Source organism: Pseudophryne corroboree (genome assembly GCF_028390025.1).
Source record: "Pseudophryne corroboree isolate aPseCor3 chromosome 3 unlocalized genomic scaffold, aPseCor3.hap2 SUPER_3_unloc_14, whole genome shotgun sequence".
NCBI classification, from domain to species: Eukaryota; Metazoa; Chordata; class Amphibia; order Anura; family Myobatrachidae; genus Pseudophryne; species Pseudophryne corroboree.
Window position 1 is genome coordinate 615485 of NW_026967502.1, and position 24722 is coordinate 640206.

The window sequence follows — 24722 nt, forward strand, 5'->3', positions numbered from 1 at the left end:
CTGGGGACTCCGTAAGGACCATGGGGATTATACCAAAGCTCCCAAACGGGCGGGAGAGTGCGGATGACTCTGCAGCACCGAATGAGAGAACTCCAGGTCCTCCTCAGCCAGGGTATCAAATTTATAAAATTTTGCAAACGTGTTTGCCCCTGACCAAGTAGCAGCTTGGCAAAGTTGTAAAGCCGAGACCCCTCGGGCAGCCGCCCAAGATGAGCCCACCTTCCTTGTGGAATGGGCTTTTACAGATTTAGGCTGCGGTAGTCCCACCGCAGAATGCGCCAGCTGAATAGTGCTACAAATCCAGCGCGCAATAGTTTGCTTAGAAGCAGGTGCACCCAGTTTGTTGGGTGCATATAGAATAAACAGCGAGTCAGTTTTCCTGACTCCAGCCGTCCTGGAAACATTAATTTTCAGGGCCCTGACTACGTCCAGAAACTTGGAATCCTCCAAGTCCCTAGTAGCCGCAGGCACCACAATAGGTTGGTTCAAGTGAAAAGCTGATACCACCTTCGGGAGAAACTGAGGACGAGTCCTCAACTCTGCCCTATCCATATGAAAAATCAGATAAGGGCTTTTACAGGACAAAGCCGCCAATTCTGACACCCGCCTGGCCGAAGCCAGAGCCAATAACATAACCACTTTCCACGTGAGATATTTCAATTCCACAGTCTTAAGTGGCTCAAATCAATGTGATTTCAGGAACTCCAAAACCACATTGAGATCCCAAGGTGCCACTGGGGGCACAAAAGAAGGCTGGATATGCAGAACTGCTTTGACAAATGTCTGAACTTCAGGCAGTGAAGCCAGTTCTTTCTGGAAGAAAATCGACAGGGCCGAAATCTGGACCTTAATGGACCCTAATTTGAGGGCCAACGTCACTCCTGCTTGCAAGAAATGTAGGAATCGACCCAGTTGAAATTCCTCCACTGGGGCCTTCTTGGCCTCACACCACGCAGCATATTTTCGCCAAATGCGGTGATAATGTTTTGCGGTGACATCCTTCCTGGCTTTGATCAGGGTAGGGATGACTTCCTCCGGAATGCCCTTTTCCTTTAGGATCCGGCGTTCAACCGCCATGCCGTCAAACGCAGCTTGGGATGGGCGCCCAGCATCCACTACGGACTACGAGAAATAGAATTATCGGTAAGTAAATTCTTATTTTCTCTGACGTCCTAAGTGGATGCTGGGGACTCCGTAAGGACCATGGGGATTATACCAATTATACGGGAGAGTGCGGATGACTCTGCAGCACCAAATGAGAGAACTCCAGGTCCTCCTCAGCCAGGGTATCAAATTTGTAGAATTTTGCAAACGTGTTTGCCCCTGACCAAGTAGCAGCTCGGCAAGGTTGTAAAGCCGAGACCCCTCGGGCAGCCGCCCAAGATGAGCCCACCTTCCTTGTGGAATGGGCATTTACAGATTTTTGGCTGTGGCAGGCCTGCCACAGAATGTGCAAGCTGAACTGTACTACAAATCCAACGAGCAATAGTCTGCTTAGAAGCAGGAGCACCCAGCTTGTTCGGTGCATACAGGATAAACAGCGAGTCAGTTTTCCTGACTCCAGCCGTCCTGGAAACATATATTTTCAGGGCCCTGACAACGTCTAGCAACTTGGAGTCCTCCAAGTCCCTAGTAGCCGCAGGCACCACAATAGGTTGGTTCAGGTGAAACGCTGACACCACCTTAGGGAGAAACTGGGGACGAGTCCGCAGTTCTGCCCTTTCCGAATGGAAAATCAGATATGGGCTTTTGCGAGACAAAGCCGCCAATTCTGACACTCGCCTGGCCGAGGCCAGGGCCAACAGCATGGTCACTTTCCATGTGAGATATTTTAAATCCACAGATTTGAGCGGTTCAAACCAATGTGATTTGAGGAATCCCAGAACTATTTTGAGATCCCACGGTGCCACTGGAGGCACAAAAGGGGGTTGTATATGCAGTACTCCCTTGACGAATGTCTGGACTTCAGGAACTGAAGCCAATTCTTTCTGGAAGAAAATCGACAGGGCCGAAATTTGAACCTTAATGGACCCCAATTTGAGGCCCATAGACACTCCTGTTTGCAGGAAATGCAGGAATCGACAGAGTTGAAATTCCTCCGTGGGGGCCTTCCTGGCCTCACACCACGCAACATATTTGTGCGGTCACCTCCTTCCTGGCTTTGACCAGGGTAGGTATGACCTCTTCCGGAATGCCTTTTTCCCTTAGGATCCGGCGTTCAACCGCCATGCCGTCAAACGCAGCCGCGGTAAGTCTCGGAACAGACAGGGTCCTTGCTGAAGCAAGTCCCTTCTTAGCGGCAGAGGCCATGGGTCCTCTGTGAGCATCTCCTGAAGTTCCGGGTACCAAGTCCTCCTTGGCCAATCCGGAGCCACGAGTATAGTTCTTACTCCTCACAGTCTTATAATTCTCAGTACCTTGGGTATGAGAGGAAGAGGAGGGAACACATACACTGACTGGTACACCCACGGTGTTACCAGAGCGTCCACAGCTATTGCCTGAGGGTCCCTTGACCTGGCGCAATACCTGTCCAGTTTTTTGTTGAGGCGGGACGCCATCATGTCCACCCTTGGTTTTTCCCAATGGTTCACAATCATGTGGAAGACTTCCGTGTGAAGTCCCCACTCTCCCGGGTGGAGGTCGTGCTGAGGAAATCTGCTTCCCAGTTGTCCACTCCCGGAATGAATACTGCTGACAGTGCTATCACATGATTTTCCGCCCAGCGAAGAATCCTTGCAGCTTCTGCCATTGCCCTCCTGCTTCTTGTGCCACCCTGTCTGTTTACGTGGGTGACTGCCGTGATGTTGTCTGACTGGATCAACACCGGCTGACCTTGAAGCAGAGGTCTTGCTAAGCTTAGAGCATTGTAAATGACCCTTAGCTTCAGGATATTTATGTGAAGTGATGTCTCCAGGCTTGACCATAAGCCCTGGATATTCCTTCCCTGTGTGACTGCTTCCCAGCCTCGCAGGCTGGCATCCGTGGTCACCAGGACCCAGTCCTGAATGCCGAATCTGCGGCCCTCTAGAAGATGAGCACTCTGCAACCACCACAGGATGGATACCCTTGTCCTTGGTGACAGGGTTATCCGCTGATGCATCCGAAGATGCGACCCGGACCATTTGTCCAGTAGGTCCCACTGGAAAGTTCTTGCGTGGAATCTACCGAATGGGACTGCTTCGTAGGAAGCCACCATTTTTACCCAGAACCCTTGTGCATTGATGCACTGAGACTTGGCTCGGTTTCAGGAGGTTCCTGACTAGCTCGGATAACTCCCTGGCTTTCTCTTCCGGGAGAAACACCTTTTTTCTGGACTGTGTCCAGGATCATCCCTAGGAACAGAAGACAAGTCGTCGGAACCAGCTGCGATTTTGGAATATTGAGAATCCAATCGTGCTGCCGCAACACTACCTGAGATAGTGCTACACCGACCTCCAACTGTTCCCTAGATCTTACCCTTATCAGGGAATCGTCCAAGTAAGGGATAACTAAAATTCCCTTCCTTCGAAAGAATATCATTATTTCGGCCATTACCTTGGTAAAGACCCAGGGTGCCGTGGACCATCCCTACGGCAGCGTCTGAACTGATAGTGACAGTTCTGTACTATAACCTGAGGTACCCTTGGTGAGAAGGGTAAATTTTGACATGAAGGTAAGCATCCTTGATGTCCCGAGACATCATGTAGTCCCCTTCTTCCAGGTTCGCAATCACTGCTCTGAGTGACTCAATCTTGAATTTGAACCTCTGTATGTAAGTGTTCAAAGATTTTAGATTTTAGAATCGGTCTCACCGAGCTGTCTGGCTTCGGTACCACAATAGTGTGGAATAATACCCCGTTCCCTATTGCAGGAGGGGTACCTTGATTATCACCTGCTGGGAATACAGCTTGTGAATGGCTTCCAAAACTGCCTCCCTGTCAGAGGGAGACGTCGGTAAAGCCGACTTTTGGAAACGGCGAGGGGGAGACGTCTCAAATTCCAATTTGTACCCCTGAGATATTACCTGAAGGATCCAGGGGTCTACTTGCGAGTGAGCCCACTGAAATTCATTGAGAACGGGCCCCCACCGTGCCTGAGCTTGTAAAGCCCTAGCGTCCTACTGAGGGCTTGGCAGAGGCGGGAAAGGGTTTCTGTTCCTGGGAACTGGCTGATCTCTGCAGCCTTTTTCCTCTCCCTCTGTCACGAGCAGAAAAGAGGAACCTTTTGTCCGCTTGCCAACAAAGGACTGCGCCTGATAATCCGGCGTCTTATTTTGAGAGGCGACCTGGGGTACAAACGTGGATTTCCCAGCTGTTACCGTGGCCACCAGGTCTGAAAGACCGACCCCAAAAGTCCCCTTTCAAAGGCAATACTTCCAAATGCCGTTTGGAATCCGCATCACCTGACCACTTTATTGGTAGAATTGGACAACGCACTTATACTTGATGCCAGTCGGCAAATATTCCGCTGTGCATCATGCATATATAGAAAAGCATCTTTTAAATGCTCTATAGGCAATAATATACTGTCCTTATCTAGGATATCAATATTTCCAGTCAGGGAATCCGACCACGCCAACCCAGCACTGCACATCCAGGCTGAGGCGATTGCTGGTCGCAGTATAACACCAGTATGTGTGTAAATACATTTTAGGATACCCTCCTGCTTTCTATCAGCAGGATCCTTAAGGGCGTCCATCTCAGGAGAGGCCTTGTTCTTACAAGCGTGTGAGCGCCTTATCCCCCCTAGGGGGTGTTTCCCAACGCATCCTAACCTCTGGCGGGAAAGGGTATACTGCCAATAACTTTTTAGAAATTATCAATTGTTATCGGGGGGAAACCCACGCATCATCACACACCTCATTTTATTTCTCAGATTCAGGAAAACTACAGGTAGTTTTTCCCTCACCGAACATAATATTCCTTTTTGGTGGTACTCGTATTATCAGAAATGTGTAAAACATTTTCCATTGCCTCAATCATGTAACGTGTGGCCCTACTGGAAATCACGGTTGTCTCTTCACCGTCGACACAGGAGTCAGTATCCGTGTCGGCGTCTGTATCTGCCATCTGAGGTAACGGGCGCTTTAGAGTCCATGACGGCCTATGAGACGTCTGGACAGGCACAAGCTGAGTAGCCGGCTGTCTCATGTCAACCACTGTTTTTTTTATACAGAGCTGACACTGTCACGTAATTTTCAACAGTACATCCACTCAGGTGTCGACCCCCTAGGGGGTGACATCACCGTTACAGACACTCTGCTCCGTCTCCACATCATTTTTCTCCTCATACATGTCGACACAAACGTACCGACACACAGCACACACACAGGGAATGCTCTGATAGAGGACAGGACCCCACTAGCCCTTTGGGGAGACAGAGGGAGAGTTTGCCAGCACACACCAGAGCGCTATATATATATATACAGGGATAACCTTATATAAGTGTTTTTCCCCCTTATAGCTGCTGTATGTTTTAATACGGCGCCTAATTAGTGCCCCCCTCTCTTTTTTTAACCCTTTCTGTAGTGTAGTGACTGCAGGGAAGAGCCAGGGAGCTTCCCTCCAACTGAGCTGTGAGGGAAAATGGCGCCAGTGTGCTGAGGAGATAGGCTCCGCCCCCTTTTCGGCTGCCTTATCTCCCGTTTTTCTGTATATTATGGCAGGGGTTAAATGCATCCATATAGCCCAGGAGCTATATGTGATGTATTTTTTTGCCATGTAAGGTATTTTTATCATGTTTTTATTGCGTCTCAGGGCACCCCCCCCCAGCGCCCTGCACCTTCAGTGACCGGAGTGTGAAGTGTGCTGAGAGCAATGGCGCACAGCTGCGGTGCTGTGCGCTACCTTATTGAAGACAGGAACGTCTTCTGCCGCCGATTTTTCCGGACCTCTTCGCTCTTCTGGCTCTGTAAGGGGGCCGGCGGCGCGGCTCCGGGACCCATCCAGGCTGGGCCTGTGATCGTCCCTCTGGAGCTAATGTCCAGTAGCCAAGAAGCCCAATCCACTCTGCACGCAGGTGAGTTCGCTTCTTCTCCCCTCAGTCCCTCGATGCAGTGAGCCTGTTGCCAGCAGGTCTCACTGAAAATAATAAACCTAAACTAAAACTTTCACTAAGAAGCTCAGGAGAGCCCCTAGTGTGCACCCTTCTCGTTCGGGCACAGAGATCTAACTGAGGCTTGGAGGAGGGTCATAGGGGGAGGAGCCAGTGCACACCAGATAGTCCTAAAGCTTTCTTTTAGATGTGCCCAGACTCCTGCGGAGCCGCTATTCCCCCATGGTCCTTACGGAGTCCCCAGCATCCACTTAGGACGTCAGAGAAAATAGATTTTAGAGTGGTCTCTATTTTCCTATCCGCCGGGTCCTTCACCGTAAGGGAGCCCGGAGCAGGGAGCACTGCCTTTTTAGAAAGGCGAGAGACTGAGACATCTACGGCTGGGGATTCTTCCCAGAATTTTCTGCCTTCAGGGGCAAAGGGGAAGGTATTCAGAAACCTTTTCGTCACCTGATATTTTTTATCTGGATTCTTCCAGGCTAGTTTAAATAAATCATCCAATTCCGTGGAATCAGGGAATGTGACTTTTGGTTCCTTTTGAGGGAGGAAAAAAATAAGAATTTACTTACCGATAATTCTATTTCTCGGAGTCCGTAGTGGATGCTGGGGTTCCTGAAAGGACCATGGGGGATAGCGGCTCCGCAGGAGACAGGGCACAAAAAGTAAAGCTTTACGATCAGGTGGTGTGTACTGGCTCCTCCCCCTATGACCCTCCTCCAAGCCTCAGTTAGGTACTGTGCCCGGACGAGCGTACACAATAAGGAAGGATTTTGAATCCCGGGTAAGACTCATACCAGCCACACCAATCACACTGTACAACCTGTGATCTGAACCCAGTTAACAGTATGATAACAGCGGAGCCTCTAAAAAGATGGCTCACAACAATAATAACCCGATTTTTGTAACTATGTACAAGTATTGCAGACAATCCGCACTTGGGATGGGCGCCCAGCATCCACTACGGACTCCGAGAAATAGAATTATCGGTAAGTAAATTCTTATTTTCTCTATCGTCCTAGTGGATGCTGGGGTTCCTGAAAGGACCATGGGGATAATACCAAAGCTCCCAAACGGGCGGGAGAGTGCGGATGACTCTGCAGCACCGAATGAGAGAACTCCAGGTCCTCCTTAGCCAGGGTATCAAATTTGTAGGATTTTACAAACGTGTTTGCCCCTGACTAAATAGCCGCTCGGCAAAGTTGTAAAGCCGAGACCCCTCGGGCAGCCGCCCAAGATGAGCCCACCTTCCTTGTGGAATGGGCATTTACATATTTTGGCTGTGGCAGGCCTGCCACAGAATGTGCAAGCTGAATTGTATTACACATCCAACTAGCAATAGTCTGCTTAGAAGCAAGAGCACCCAGTTTGTTGGGTGCATACAGGATAACAGCAAGTCAGTTTTCCTGACTCCAGCCGTCCTGGAAAATATTTTCAGGGCCCTGACAACATCTAGCAACTTGGAGTCCTCCAAGTCCCTAGTAGGTGCAAGGCACCACAATAAGCTGGTTCAGGTGAAACACTGACACCACCTTAGGGAGAGAACTGGAAACGAGTCCGCAGCTCTGCCCTGTCCGAATGGACAAACAGATATGGGCTTTTTTGAGAAAAAAAACCCACCAATTTGACACTCGCCTGGTCCAGGCCAGGGCCAAGAGCATGGTCACTTTTCATGTGAGATGCTTCAAATCCACAGATTTGACTGGTTTTAAACCAATGTGATTTGAGGAATCCCAGAACTACGTTGAGATCCCACAGTGCCACTGGAGGCACAAAAAGGGGTTGTATATGCAATACTCCCTTGACAAACTTCTGGACTTCAGGAACTGAAGCCAATTCTTTCTGGAAGAAAATCGACAGGGCCGAAATTTGAACCTTAATGGACCCCAATTTGAGGCCCATAGACACTCCTGTTTGCAGGAAATGCAGGAATCGACCGAGTTGAAATTTCTTCGTGGGGCCTTTCTGGCCTCACACCACGCAACATATTTTTTGCCACATGTGGTGATAATGTTTTGCGGTCACCTCCTTTCTGGCTTTGACCAGGGTAGGAATGACCTCTTCCGGAATGCCTTTTTCCCTTAGGATCCGGCGTTCCACCGCCATGCCGTCAAACGCAGCTGCGGTAAGTCTTGGAACAGACATGGTACTTGCTGAAACAAGTCCCTTCTTAGCGGCAGAGGCCATAAGTCCTCTGTGAGCATCTCTTGAAGTTCCGGGTACCAAGTCCTTCTTGGCTAATCCGGAGCCATGAGTATAGTTCTTACTCCTCTACGTCTTATAATTCTCAGTACCTTAGGTATGAGAAGCAGAGGATGGAACACATACACCGACTGGTACATTTTTTGTTCAGACGGGACGCCATCATGTCCACCTTTGGTATTTCCCAACGGTTTACAATCATGTGGAAAACTTCCCGATGAAGTTTCCACTCTGTCGGGTGGAGGTCGTGCCTGCTGAGGAAGTCTGCTTCCCAGTTTCCATTCCCGGAATGAAACACTGCTGACAGTGCTATCACATGATTTTCCGCCCAGCGAAAAGTCCTTGCAGTTTTTTCCATTGCCCTCCTGCTTCTTGTGCCGCCCTGTCTATTTACGTGGGCGACTGCCGTGATGTTTTTCCCACTGGATCAATACCGGCTGACCTTGAAGCAGAGGTCTTGCTAAGCTTAGAGTATTATAAATTTACCCTTAGCTCCAGTATATTTATGTGGAGAAAAGTCTCCAGACTTGATCACACTCCCTGGAAATTTTTTCCTTGTGTGACTGCTCCCCAGCCTCTCGGGCTGGCCTCCGTGGTCACCAGCATCCAATCCTGAATGCCGAATCTGCGGCCCTCTAGAAGATGAGCACTCTGTAACCACCACAGGGGAGACACCCTTGTCCTTGGATATAGGGTTATCCGCTGATGCATCTGAAGATGCGATCCGGACCATTTTTCCAGCAGATCCCACTGAAAAATTCTTACGTGAAATCTGCCGAATGGAATTGCTTCGTAGGAAGTCACCATTTTTACCAGGACCCTTGTGCAATGATGCACTGATTTTAGGAGGTTCCTGACTAGCTCGGATAACTCCCTGGCTTTCTCTTCCGGGAGAAACACCTTTTTCTGGACTGTGTCCAGAATCATCCCTAGGCACAGCAGACTTGTCGTCGGGATCAGCTGCGATTTTGGAATATTTAGAATCCACCCGTGCTGTTGTAGCAGTATCCGAGATAATGCTACTCCGACCTCCAACTGTTCCTTGGACTTTGCCCTTATCAGGAGATCGTCCAAGTAAGGGATAATTTAGACGCCTTTTCTTCGAAGAAGAATCATCATTTCGGCCATTACCTTGGTAAAGACCCGGGGTGCCGTGGACAATCCAAACGGCAGCGTCTGAAACTGATAGTGACAGTTCTGTACCACGAACCTGAGGTACCCTTAGTGAGAAGGGCAAATTTGGGACATGGAGGTAAGCATCCCTCATGTCTCGGGACACTATATAGTCCTCTTCTTCCTGGTTCGTTATCACTGCTCTGAGTGACTCCATCATGATTTGAACCTTTGTAAGTGTTCAAATTTTTTTAGATTTAGAATAGGTCTCACCTAGCCTTCTGGCTTCAGTACCACAATATAGTGTGGAATAATACCCCTTTTCTTGTTGTAGGAGGGGTAATTTGATTATCACCTGCTGGGAATACAGCTTGTGAATTGTTTCCCATACTGCCTCCTTGTCGGAGGGAGACCTTGGTAAACCAGACTTCAGGAGCCTGCGAAGGGGAACCGTCTCGACATTCCAACCTGTACCCCTGGGATACTACTTGTAGGATCCAGGGGTCCTGTACGGTCCCAGCGTCATGCTGAGAGCTTGGCAGAAGCGGTAGAACGCTTCTTTTCCTGGGAAAAGGCTGCCTGCTGCAGTCTTCTTCCCTTTCCTCTATCCCTGGACAGATATGACTCTTATAGGGACGAAAGGACTGAGGCTGAAAAGACGGTGTCTTTTTCTGCAGAGATGTGACTTAGGGTAAAAACGGTGGATTTTCCAGCAGTTGCCGTGGCCACCAGGTCCCATGGACCGACCCCAAATAACTCCTCTTCCTTTATACGGCAATACACCTTTGTGCCGTTTGGAATCTGCATCACCTGACCACTGTCGTGTCCATAACCATCTTCTGGCAGATATGGACATCGCACTTACTCTTGATGCCAGAGTGCAAATATCCCTCTGTGCATCTCGCATATATAGAAAATGCATCCTTTAAATGCTCTATAGTCAATAAAATACTGTCCCTGTCAAGGGTATCAATATTTTAAGTCAGGGAATCCGACCAAGCCACCCCAGCTCTGCACATCCAGGCTGAGGCGATCGCTGGTCGCAGTATAACACCAGTATGTGTGTATATACTTTTTATGATATTTTCCAGCCTCCTGTCAGCTGGCTCCTTGAGGACGGCCCTATCTATAGACGGTACCGCCACTTGTTTTGATAAGCGTGTGAGCGCCTTATTCACCCTAAGGGGTGTTTCCCAACGCGCCCTAACTTCTGGCGGGAAAAGGTATACCGCCCATAATTTTCTATCGGGGGGAACCCACGCATCATCACACACTTCATTTAATTTATCTGATTCAGGAAAAACTACGGTAGTTTTTTCACATCCCACATAATACCCTCTTTTGTGGTACTTGTAGTATCAGAAATATGTAACATCTCCTTCATTGCCCTTAACGTGTGGCCCTAATAAGGAATACGTTTGTTTATTCACCGTCGACACTGGATTCAGTGTCCGTGTCTGTGTCTGTGTCGACCGACTAAAGTAAACGGGTGTTTTAAAAACCCCTGACGGTGTTTTTGAGACGTCTGGACCGGTACTAATTGTTTGTCGGCCGTCTCATGTCGTCAACCGACCTTGGAGCGTGTTGACATTATCACGTAATTCCCTAAATAAGCCATCCATTCCGGTGTCGACTCCCTAGAGAGTGACATCACCATTACAGGCAATTGCTCCGCCTCCTCACCAACATCGTCCTCATACATGTCGACACACACGTACCGACACACAGCACACACACAGGGAATGCTCTGATAGAGGACAGGACCCACTAGCCCTTTGGAGAGACAGAGGGAGAGTTTGCCAGCACACACCAAAAACGCTATAATTATATAGGGACAACCTTATATAAGTGTTTTCCCTTATAGCATCTTTTTATATATTTCTAACGCCAAATTAGTGCCCCCCCTCTCTGTTTTAACCCTGTTTCTGTAGTGCAGTGCAGGGGAGAGCCTGGGAGCCTTCCCTCCAGCCTTTCTGTGAGGGAAAATGGCGCTGTGTGCTGAGGAGATAGGCCCCGCCCCTTTTTCGGCGGGCTCGTCTCCCGCTCTTTAGTGGATTCTGGCAGGGGTTAAATATCTCCATATAGCCCCCGGAGGCTATATGTGAGGTATTTTTAGCCAAAAAAGGTTTTCATTTGCCTCCCAGGGCGCCCCCCTCCCAGCGCCCTGCACCCTCAGTGACTGCCGTGTGAAGTGTGCTGAGAGGAAAATGGCGCACAGCTGCAGTGCTGTGCGCTACCTTTAGAAGACTGAGGACCTCTTCTTGTTTCAGCATCTGCAAGGGGGCCGGCGGCGAGGCTCCGGTGACCATCCAGGCTGTACCTGTGATCGTCCCTCTGGAGCTAATGTCCAGTAGCCAAGAAGCCAATCCATCCTGCACGCAGGTGAGTTCACTTCTTCTCCCCTAAGTCCCTCGTTGCAGTGATCCTGTTGCCAGCAGGACTCACTGTAAAATAAAAAACCTAAGCTAAACTTTTCTAAGCAGCTCTTTAGGAGAGCCACCTAGATTGCACCCTTCTCGGCCGGGCACAAAAATCTAACTGAGGCTTGGAGGAGGGTCATAGGGGGAGGAGCCAGTACACACCACCTGATCGTAAAGCTTTACTTTTTGTGCCCTGTCTCCTGCGGAGCCGCTATCCCCCATGGTCCTTTCAGGAACCCCAGCATCCACTAGGACGATAGAGAAATGACTCCTGAGTACTTGCATCCCCCAGGGGGAGCTTTAACACCTCCCTAATTGTCAATATGAGGGGTTCAATACCCTGGATTGGGGTGGGATCCCCATCATCCTGTACATCATCATCAGTATCATATGATAGGAGTGCTGGTAGAGCAGGTTTCTGTGAAGCAGGCAGGGAGGGACGCTTAGCAGTAAGGCTAGCCACTGCTTGTTGCAGTTCGTGTCTTGTTTGCAGTTGCAGTGAGCTGAGATGACATATCAGACATTATAGTTTTTATAGCCCCCAACCAGGAGGGCTCTGTATTCTCCCCCACATTAGTATCAGCATGAGATGACTGACTACACTGCTCACATGATACTGAGCTGGATGTGCTAGGAGAGAACCTGGCATTACACACACTGCAAGACTTCTGTTTTACCATAGTGTAGTAGAAAACAGTACAATATACACACACAGGACAGCCTGATATTATATATGACAAGCCTGACCTATTGCATGTGAGAGGAGACAGAGAAGAGAGGACTCCAGCGCACACAATGGTGACCGGCCCCAGTGAGGCTGTCAGCGGTTGTTACATCTGTGTAACCACAGTGAGATTCTTTATAAAACCCCACAGGGGATTATTGTGCACAATGATAGCGGCTCCCCCCACCCCTATACCCGGTACCAGTGTATACAGGGGCAGTTCTGGAGGAGCTGTGGAGGCTGCTGCAGCTCATGCAGAGGAAGACGCCAATATGCCGCTGAGCCCGCTCTAATGTAGCTCCGCCCCCTGCCATGGTGCCGGAGCTACTGCTGTATATTTATACTGGCCATGTCTCCTTATCTATGTACAGCCTCACATAAATGCTTGGTTCACCTGTGTTTAGCCAGTCTCACGCAGGGGCTATAGCGGGTCCCCCCCAGGAGGTTCAGCAGCACATTTGTCCGGGGGACCCCCCCTAGCGGGTCCCCCCGGTTGGTACTCACCACTGAAGATCACCTTCAGGCAGTGTCAGGGGTGTGCGCAATGCTGCGGCTGCGACAGACAAGGCGCCATGCCCCGCTGAACAAACAGCCCCTCAGGACGGTGGTCATGCAACGGGAAGCGGCTCTCACCTCAGGAGGCCGGTGACCTTCCCCCCAAAAAAAAAAAAATCTCCCATAGTGCAGGTATACTGTTGCCCAAACAGCATACCGAAATCATTAAAAGTTAGAAATAAAAATGAAGGAAAACTCTGAAGCTGCAGAGTGAGCATCCTCTCCCGAGGGCTCTTTATCTAAACTGAGCTGTAGGAGGGGCATAGAGGGGGAGGAGCCAGCACACCCAGTGGTAGAATGTTTAAAGTGCATGTGCTCCTTTGGTACTAATTTTGTCCCCAATATCCCTTATGGATGCTAGAGAAAAGTAGTTAAAGAAGAGGGTGGTCCACAGTGTCCAATGCAGCAGAGAGGTGAAGGAGAATAAGCAGAGAGTAGTGACCATTGGATCTGGCAGCATGGAGGTCTTTGTAGACTTCAGCGAGGGCAGTATCAGTGGAGTGGAGAGGACGGAAGCCAGGCTGGAATGGGTCAAGCAGTGAGTGTGAGGAAAGACAGGAGTTAGGAGGAGAGAGATGGTCGGTAGTTGGAGAGAGTGGTTGGTTGGATGAAGGGAGGGGTTTATAAGAATAGGGGAGACAAGAGCATGATGGAAGGCCGAGGGGACAGTGTCTGATGAGAGGGAGAGAATGAGATGGGCATGATGGGAACAGGCAGAAGAAGAGAGGTAGCGGAGGAGGTGATAGGGTCAAATGGGGAGGTGGAAAGGGTGAGGAATGGCTGAGCGCCATGACTTCCACACTAGATACAAAGAAGAGAGATGTCAGAGTTGGTAGGAGGTAAGGGGAGGAGATGAGGTTCTTGACGGAAAGTGGACAGTAGGAATGCATGTGGAGTGCCAGGGTTGCGGTGTCGTCACATCAGGTGAGGGGGATAGAAGGGGACAGGCAGGGGAGGGGGATATGGGAGGCAGGTAGGGGGCAACTGGGAAGGCACAGGAGACACGAAGGGGCAACCCTATTCACCCCCTATGTGTGTATACCGCCCCCCTGTATGTATAGCACCCCCTATGTGTGTATACGGGTTCACTACGGCTGGCCGGCGGTCGGGCTCCCGGCGCCCAGCATACCGGCGCCGGGAGCCCGACCGCCGGCTGACCGACAGTGTGGCGAGCGCAAATGAGCCCCTTGCGGGCTCGCTGCGCTCGCCACGCTACGGGCACGGTGGCGCGCTACGCGCGCCACACTATTTTATTCTCCCTCTATGGGGGTCGTGGACCCCCACGAGGGAAAATAAGTGTCGGTATGCCGGCGGTCGGGCTCCCGGCGCCGGTATACTGAGCGTCGGGAGCCCGGCCGCCGGCATACAGAATGCCACCCGTGTATACCGCCCCCCCATGTGTGTATACCACCCCCTATGTGTGTATAGCGCCCCCTATGTGTGTATACCGCCCACTATGTGTGTATAGCGCCCCCCCGTATGTATAGCACCCCCTATGTGTGTATACCGCCCCCCCATGTGTGTATACCGCCCCCCCATGTGTGTATACCACCCCCTATGTGTGTATAGCGCCGCCTATGTGTGTATACCGCCCCCTATGTGTGTACAGCACCCCCTATGTGTGTATAGCGCCCCCTATGTGTGTATAGCGCCCCCCTGTATGTACAGCACCCCCTATGTGTGTATACCGCCCCCCCATGTGTGTACAGCACCGCCTATGTGTGTATACCGCCCCCTATGTGTGTACAGCACCCCCTATGTGTGTACAGCACCCCCTATGTGTGTACAGCACCCCCTATGTGTGTATAGCGCCCCCTATGTGTGTATAGCGCCCCCTATGTGTGTATAGCGCCCCCTATGTGTGTATACCGCCCCTATGTGTGTATATCGCCCCCTATGTGTGTATAGCGCCCCCTATGTGTGTATAGCGCCCCCTATGTGTGTATAGCGCCCCCTATGTGTGTATAGCGCCCCCCCATGTGTGTATACCGCCCCCCATGTGTGTATACCGCCCCCCCATGTGTGTATAGCGCCCCCTATGTGTGTATGGTGCCCCTATGTGTGTATAGCGCCCCCTATGTGTGTATACCGCCCCCCATGTGTGTACAGCACCCCCCATGTGTGTATAGCGCCCCCTATGTGTGTATACCGCCCCCCATGTGTGTACAGCACCCCCCATGTGTGTACAGCACCCCCCATGTGTGTACAGCACCCCCCATGTGTGTACAGCACCCCCCATGTGTGTATACCGCCCTTGTGTGAACAGCACCCCCTATGTGTGTATAGTGCCCCTATGTGTGTATAGCGCCCCCTATGTGTGTATACCGCCACCCATGTGTGTATACCGCCCCCCATGTGTGTATACCGCCCCCCATGTGTGTATACCGCCCCCCATGTGTGTATACCGCCCCCCATGTGTGTATAGCGCACCCCATGTGTGTATAGCGCCCCCATGTGTGTATAGCGCCCCCCATGTGTGTATAGCGCCCCCCATGTGTGTATAGCGCCCCCCATGTGCATATAGTGCCCCCCTATGTGTATATAGCGCCCCCCTATGTGTGTATAGTGCCCCTATGTGTGTATAGCGCCCCCTATGTGTGTATAGCGCCCCCTATGTGTGTATAGCGCCCCCTATGTGTGTATACCGCCCCCCTGTGTGTATAGCACCCCCTATGTGTGTATACCGCCCCCCCATGTGTGTATAGCACCCCCTATGTGTGTATAGCGCCGCCCATGTGTGTACAGCACCCCCTATGTGTGTATAGCGCCCCCTATGTGTGTATAGCGCTCCCTATGTGTGTATAGCGCCCCCCTATGTGTGTATACCGCCCCCCCATGTGTGTATAGCGCTCCCTATGTGTGTATACCGTCCCCTATGTGTGTATAGCACCCCCTATGTGTATATAGCGCCCCCTATGTGTGTATAGCGCCCCCCTATGTGTATAGTGCCCCTATGTGTGTATACCGCCCCCCATGTGTGTATACCGCCCCCCATGTGTATATAGCGCCCCCTATGTGTGTATACCGTCCCCTATGTGTGTATACCGTCCCCTATGTGTGTATACCGCCCCCCCATGTGTGTATACCGCCCATGTGTGTACAGCACCCCCTATGTGTGTATAGTGCCCCTATGTGTGTATAGCGCCCCCCATGTGTGTATAGCGCCCCCCATGTGTGTATAGCGCCCCCCATGTGTGTATAGCGCCCCCCATTTGTGTATAGCGCCCCCCATGTGTGTATAGCGCCCCCATGTGTGTATAGCGCCCCCCATGTGTGTATAGCGCCCCCCATGTGTGTATAGCGCCCCCCATGTGTGTATAGCGCTCCCTATGTGTGTATACCGCCCCCCATGTGTGTATAGCACCCCGCATGTGTGTATAGTGCCCCTATGTGTGTATACCGCCCCCCATGTGTGTATAGCGCTCCCTATGTGTGTATAGCACCCCCTATGTGTATATAGCGCCCCCCCTATGTGTATATAGCGCCCCCCTATGTGTGTATAGCGCCCCCTATGTGTGTATAGCGCCCCCTATGTGTATATACTGCCCCCTATGTGTGTATACCGTCCCCTATGTGTGTATAGCGCCCCACTATGTGTATAGTGCCCCTATGTGTGTATACCGCCCCCCATGTGTGTATACCGCACCCCTATGTGTGTATAGCGCCCCCCTATGTGTGTATAGCGCCCCCCTATGTGTGTATACCGTCCCCTATGTGTGTATAGCGCACCCTATGTGTGTATACCGCCCATGTGTGTACAGCACCCCCTGTGTGTATAGTGCCCCTATGTGTGTATAGCGCCCCCCCATGTGTGTATAGCGCCCCCCATGTGTGTATAGCGCCCCCCATGTGTGTATAGCGCCCCCCATGTGTGTATAGCGCCCCCCATGTGTGTATAGCGCCCCCCATGTGTGTATAGCGCCCCCCATGTGTGTATACTGCCCCCCATGTGTTTATAGCGCTCCCTATGAGTGTATAGCACCCCCCATGTGTATATAGCGCCCCCTATGTGTATATAGCGCCCCCCTATGTGTGTATAGCGCCCCCCTATGTGTGCATACCGCCCCTATGTGTGTACAGCACCCCCTATGTGTGTATAGCGCCCCCTATGTGTATATAGCGACCCCCTATGTGTGTATACCGCCCCCCTATGTGTGTATACCGCCCCCCCATGTGTGTATAGCGCACCCTATGTGTGTATACCGCCCATGTGTGTACAGCACCCCCTATGTGTGTATAGTACCCCTATGTGTGTATAGCGCCCCCCATGTGTGTATAGCGCCCCCCATGTGTGTATAGCGCCCCCCATGTGTTATAGCGCCCCCTATGTGTATATAGCGCCCCCCTATGTGTGTATAGCACCCCCTATGTGTGTATAGCGCCCCCCATGTGTGTATAGCGCCCCCTATGTGTATATAGCGCCCCCCTATGTGTGTATAGCGCCCCCTATGTGTGTATACCGCCCCTATGTGTATATAGCGCCCCCTATGTGTATATAGCGCCCCCTATGTGTATATAGCGCCCCCTATGTGTGTATAGTGCCCCTATGTGTGTATAGCGCCCCCCAAGTGTGTATACCGCCCCCCATGTGTGTATAGCACCCCCTATGTGTGTATACCATCCCCTATGTGTGTATAGCACCCCCTATGTATATATAGCGCCCCCTATGTGTGTATACCGCCCCTATGTGTGTACAGCACCCCCTATGTGTGTATAGTGCCCCTATGTGTGTATACCGCCCCCTATGTGTATATAGCGACCCCTTATGTGTGTATACCGTCCCCTATGTGTGTATAGTGCCCCCTATGTGTATATGGCGCCCCCTATGTGTATATAGCGCCCCCCTATGTGTATATAGCGCCCCCTATGTGTGTATAGCGCCCCCCATGTGTGTATAGCGCCCCCCATGTGTGTATAGCGCCCCCTATGTGTGTATAGCGCCCCCTATGTGTGTATACCGTCCCCTATGTGTGTATAGCGCCCCCTATGTGCATATAGCGCCCCCCTATGTGTATATAGCGCCCCCCCTATGTGTGTATAGTGCCCCTATGTGTGTATAGCGCCCCCTATGTGTGTATACCGCCCCCCTGTGTGTATAGCACCCCCTATGTGTGTATACCGCCCCCCCATGTGTGTATACCGCCCCCTATGTGTGTATAGCGCCGCCTATGTGTGTACAGCACCCCCTGTGTGTGTATAGCGCCCCCTATGTGTGTATAGCGCTCCCTATGTGTGTATAGTGCCCCCTATGTGTATATACCGCCCCCTATGTGTGTATAGCGCCCCCTATGTGTGTATAGCGCCCCCCATGTGTGTATAGCGCTCCCTATGTGTGTATACCGTCCCCTATGTGTGTATAGCACCCCCTATGTGTATAGCGCCCCTATGTGTGTATAGCACCCCCTATGTGTATAGCGCCCCTATGTGTGTATACCGCCCCCCATGTGTGTATACCGCCCCCATGTGTGTATACCGCCCCCCATGTGTATATAGCGCCCCCTATGTGTGTATACCGTCCCCTATGTGTGTATACCGTCCCCTATGTGTGTATACCGCCCCCCCATGTGTGTATAGCGCACCCTATGTGTGTATACCGCCCATGTGTGTACAGCACCCCCTATGTGTGTATAGTGCCCCTATGTGTGTATAGCGCCCCCTATGTGTATAGCGCCCCCCATGTGTGTATAGCACCCCCCATGTGTGTATAGTGCCCCTATGTGTGTATAGCGCTCCCTATGTGTGTATAGCGCCCCCTATGTGTGTATAGTGCCCCTATGTGTGTATAGCGCTCCCTATGTGTGTATAGCACCCCTATGTGTGTATAGCGCCCCCTATGTGTGTATAGCGCCCCCTATGTGTATATACTGCCCCCTATGTGTGTATAGCACCCCCTATGTGTGTATACCGTCCCCTATGTGTGTTATACCGTCCCCTATGTGTGTATACCGCCCCCCCATGTGTGTATAGCGCACCCTATGTGTGTATACCGCCCATGTGTGTACAGCACCCCCTATGTGTGTATAGTGCCCCTATGTGTGTATAGCGCCCCCTATGTGTATAGCGCCCCCCATGTGTGTATAGCGCCCCCCATGTGTGTATAGCACCCCCCATGTGTGTATAGTGCCCCTATGTGTGTATAGCGCTCCCTATGTGTGTATAGCGCCCCCTATGTGTGTATAGTGCCCCTATGTGTGTATAGCGCTCCCTATGTGTGTATAGCACCCCTATGTGTGTATAGCGCCCCCTATGTGTGTATAGCGCCCCCTATGTGTATATACTGCCCCCTATGTGTGTATAGCACCCCCTATGTGTGTATACCGTCCCCTATATGTGTATACCGTCCCCTATGTGTGTATACCGCCCCCCCCATGTGTGTATAGCGCACCCTATGTGTGTATACCGCCCATGTGTGTACAGCACCCCCTATGTGTGTATAGTGCCCCTATGTGTGTATAGCGCCCCCTATGTGTATAGCGCCCCCCATGTGTGTATAGCGCCCCCCATGTGTGTATAGCGCCCCCCATGTGTGTATAGCACCCCCCATGTGTGTATAGTGCCCCTATGTGTGTATAGCGCTCCCTATGTGTGTATAGCGCCCCCTATGTGTGTATAGTGCCCCTATGTGTGTATAGCGCTCCCTATGTGTGTATCAAATAAGATCTCTGCCCGTGGAGTTGACCAGGTATCGTCCAAGGAGGGGTATGACTCCCCAGGCTCTTGCAGCAAATCTGGATCTCTCTGCTATACTGGGTGCCTGTGAAGATCCCTGTTCCCTAGTCCGTTATTATAATAGGGATGTTATGGCTGCAATTGATATTATCGCCCCTGTGCGTATAAGACCTCGCAAACCACAACGTCAAGCTCCATGGTTCGACAACAGTGTTAGTGAGCTCAAGAAAAGGGGGCGTAGACTGGAAAGACGATGGAGGAAGACTAACCTAGTGGATGACAAAATAAAACTAATAAAGCATAACGAAGAATATCAATCGACAATCACTCGTAAGAAATCACAGTTCCTGTCAAATGAGATCACAGCAGCAAACAATAGGCCAGCTCAACTTTTCCGCACAGTGGAGATGCTTTGCAAGCCAGCATGCCTGCAGACTGATGAGACCCTTTCCCAGGCAAGATGCAACGAGTTTGCAAACTTCTTTGCAGATAAAATATCCACCATCCGGGCTGGAATCTCCACAGTGCCATCAAAGGAGTGCCAAACTACAAAGCCTGCCAATATAAGCTACCTGCCTTCATGGACCAGCTTTGACCCAGTGGATGTAAAGGACACTGCTGAAATTGCTCGGATTTTGCGTCCCACCACCTGTGGTCTGGACCCAGCCTCAACAAAGCTTCTAATAGGTTGTATGGATATAATTGGTCCTGTCTTTGCAAAAATTGTTCAATGCTCTTTGCAGACAGGCATTTTTCCTGGACCCCTAAAGGAAGCAATTGTTAGACCGCTTCTTAAAAACCTAATTTAGATCCCGACTGCATGACCAACTACAGACCGGTATCAAACCTTCCTTTCCTAGGAAAGTGTTATTGAGAAAGTGGTGGCAAATCAACTGGAAACCCGCCTGACAACCCATGATATTTATGATCCATTTCAATCAGGATTCAGGAGAAGACATAGCACTGAAACAGCCCTGGTGTGTGTGTTAAATGATCTTCTGATGGCAAAAGACAGAGGTGACTGTTCAATATTAATCCTTCTGGATCTCTCGGCAGCATTTGATACCGTGGACCATGGGCTTCTGATTGAGCGACTGATACATTTCTGTGGTTTGGATGGCACAGTCCTAAGCTGGTTCAAATCATTTCTCACAGGCAGGTCACAGAGAGTATCATCTGGATTATACTCATCACCACCAGTGCCATTGCCATGTGGTGTCCCACAAGGTTCTGTACTATCCCCCATGCTTTTTGCAGTATACATGCTCCCACTGGGCGAAATAATCAGGCGCCATGGCCTGGTCTACCACTGCTATGCAGATGATACACAATTGTACTTGTCCTTTGCTCCGGGCACTGATAACCCAATAGCAACCCTAAATGCTGTCTAGCTGAACTACAGGAGTGGATGAGCGCCAGCTGGCTACGACTGAACCCGGATAAAACAGAGGTCCTTATAATACGACCGCAACATCAAAGGACAGGGACTGCAGCATAGCCAACCAACTGGACTTACACTCGGGGATTCAGAATTACAGACCAGTGATCGTGTGCGGAATCTTGCGTTGTCCTGGATGGTGGCTTGACACTTAAACATCAGATATCAGCCACAATCAAATCCTCATTCTTTCACCTGAGGAACATAGCCAGAATCAAGCACTTAATTCCCTCAGATGATCTGCCAAAAGTCATTCATGCATTTGTATCATCTCGATTAGACTACTGTAATGCCCTCTACCTTGGTCTACCAGCAAAAGAATTGCAACGCTTACAGCTGGTGCAAAACACAGCTGCCAGGCTGTTAACCAACCAGCCCCGTTCTAGCCACATAACACCCATCCTCTACTCCCTTCACTGGCTGCCTGTAAGATGGCGAATCATCTTCAAGATTGGCTTACTGAGTTTCAAAGCATTACATGACCAAGGCCCAAGGTACCTGAAACAGCTTCTGACCCCATACTGCCCCACTCGATTACTGCGATCTGTAGATGAAGGACTTTTAGCTGTACCTAGAATCTACCGTAATTCATCTGGGGGTCGAGCTTTTAGTCATGCGGCTCCGACTCTATGGAACTCACTTCCCCGCACAGTGCGAGAGGCCCCAACTATAGAATCCTTCAAAAGTAGACTCAAGACTTTCCTGTTTACTCAAGCATTTCCATAATATCCCTTTTAGTATCTTCATGCTTCTGTATTTTATGAAAATGTACTTCATTATTTTCTGTATTATATTATGCTATATATCTGTTAAGCGCCTTGAGTCCTATTGGAGAAAGAGCGCTATATAAATAAAATTATTATTATTATTATTATAGCACCCCTATGTGTGTATAGCGCCCCCTATGTGTGTATAGCGCTCCCTATGTGTGTATAGCACCCCCTATGTGTATATAGCGCCCCCTATGTGTGTATAGCGCCCCCTATGTGTGTATAGCACCCCCCTATGTGTAACACCCCTGTATGAGCAGTGAGATGAGTGTGAGCAGCGCTGTGTGTGTGTATGACACGGGTAATATACTCTCCATGCACCACACACTGCAGCACATACACCCTGCCCGGCAGGAGAGGGGGCGGCGGCCATTACCTGGAGGAGACCGGGGGCGGAGCTCTGTGTACAGGAAGGGAAGGGGGCACTGTTTCCGGGTCACCGTATAGAGCATGGGATCAGCCACCAGCCCCGCCTACTCTCTCATAGGCTGTAGCGACCCGTCACTCAGCCAGCCCCGCCTCTGTCTCTAGCTATTGGTCGCAGGGTCCAGTCACTCAGTAACCTTTCTCCCGCCCATTGCTCGCAGCCCCGCCCCCTCTCCTCCTACACATGTCACGATGAGTGACGGGACAGTCCGACCAATGGCGAGTAGAGTGGGCGGGGCTGTATGATGGACTCCTTGGTGTATGAAATAAGGAGTGGGCGGGGCTAGAAGATGAGTGAACGGATACTACAGCCTATGAGCGGGAGAGCTACTGGTTGCTTAGTGACTGCGGCTGTGCCTACCCATAATCCCATGCGCTCCCCTCCAGTATATACAGGTCAGTAGCATAGTTTTTCCCCCAAGTTGCTTTATTTATATTTATCTATATATCTATCTATATCTATATATATACATTATATTATATTTGCTTGTTTTGGGCTTTTTTTAATATTTTTAATTTTTTTAATGTTATTACTGGCACCGCCCATCAGACACGGGTGAGAAGCTGCGGATGAATAGAATAATTGGGGTGTTACATTGTGTCGCTGTGACGTGACAGTGAGATGATGATAGTGATGGAGCGCTGTTCTGCAGGGTGAGGAGATTATTCAGAGTTTGTCGCAGATTTTACTATTTTACCAAAATCTGCGAGCACCAGAATGGCACGCAGGGGGCCGCCCAGAACCCCGCCATGCCATCGCAATTCACATAGTGACTGACCCCGGCCTATACATAAGCTTTGTCCTGCCCCCGCGAGTATATATAACTGTGTCCTGCCCCCGCGTGTGTATATATAACTGTGTCCTGCCCCCGCGTGTGTATATATAACTGTGTCCTGCCCCCGCGTGTGTATATAACTGTGTCCTGCCCCCGCGTGTGTATATAACTGTGTCCTGCCCCCGCGTGTGTATATAACTGTGTCCTGCCCCCGCGTGTGTATATAACTGTGTCCTGCCCCCGCGTGTGTATATAACAGTGTCCTGCCCCCGCGTGTGTATATAACTGTGTCCTGCCCCCGCGTGTGTATATAACTGTGTCCTGCCCCGCGTGTATATATAACTGTGTCCTGCCCCCGCGTGTGTATATAACTGTGTCCTGCCCCCGCGTGTGTATATAACTGTGTCCTGCCCCGCGTGTATATATAACTGTGTCCTGCCCCCGCGTGTGTATATAACTGTGTCCTGCCCCCGCGTGTGTATATAACTGTGTCCTGCCCCCGCGTGTGTATATAACTGTGTCCTGCCCCGCGTGTGTATATAACTGTGTCCTGCCCCTGCGTGTGTATATAACTGTGTCCTGCCCCGCGTGTATATATAACTGTGTCCTGCCCCGCGTGTGTATATAACTGTGTCCTGCCCCGCGTGTATATATAACTGTGTCCTGCCCCCGCGTGTATATATAACTGTGTCCTGCCCCCGCGTGTGTATATAACTGTGTCCTGCCCCCAGCGTGTGTATATAACTGTGTCCTGCCCCCGCGTGTGTATATAACTGTGTCCTGCCCCCGCGTGTGTATATAACTGTGTCCTGCCCCGCGTGTGTATATAACTGTGTCCTGCCCCCCGCGTGTGTATATAACTGTGTCCTGCCCCGCGTGTATATATAACTGTGTCCTGCCCGCGTGTATATATAACTGTGTCCTGCCCCGCGTGTGTATATAACTGTGTCCTGCCCCCGCGTGTGTATATAACTGTGTCCTGCCCGCGTGTATATATAACTGTGTCCTGCCCCCGCGTGTGTATATAACTGTGTCCTGCCCCCGCGTGTGTATATAACTGTGTCCTGCGACTCCCCGCGTGTGTATATAACTGTGTCCTGCCCCGCGTGTGTATATAACTGTGTCCTGCCCCTGCGTGTGTATATAACTGTGTCCTGCCCCGCGTGTATATATAACTGTGTCCTGCCCCGCGTGTATATATAACTGTGTCCTGCCCCGCGTGTATATATAACTGTGTCCTGCCCCGCGTGTATATATAACTGTATCCTGCCCCGCGTGTATATATAACTGTGTCCTGCCCCCGCGTGTATATATAACTGTGTCCTGCCCCCCGCGTGTATATATAACTGTGTCCTGCCCCCGCGTGTATATATAACTGTGTCCTGCCCCGCGTGTATATATAACTGTGTCCTGCCCCGCGTGTATATATAACTGTGTCCTGCCCCGCGTGTATATATAACTGTGTCCTGCCCCGCGTGTGTATAACTGTGTCCTGCCCCGCGTGTGTATATAACAGTGTCCTGCCCCCCGCGTGTGTATATAACAGTGTCCTGCCCCGCGTGTATATATAACTGTGTCCTGCCCCCGCGTGTGTATATA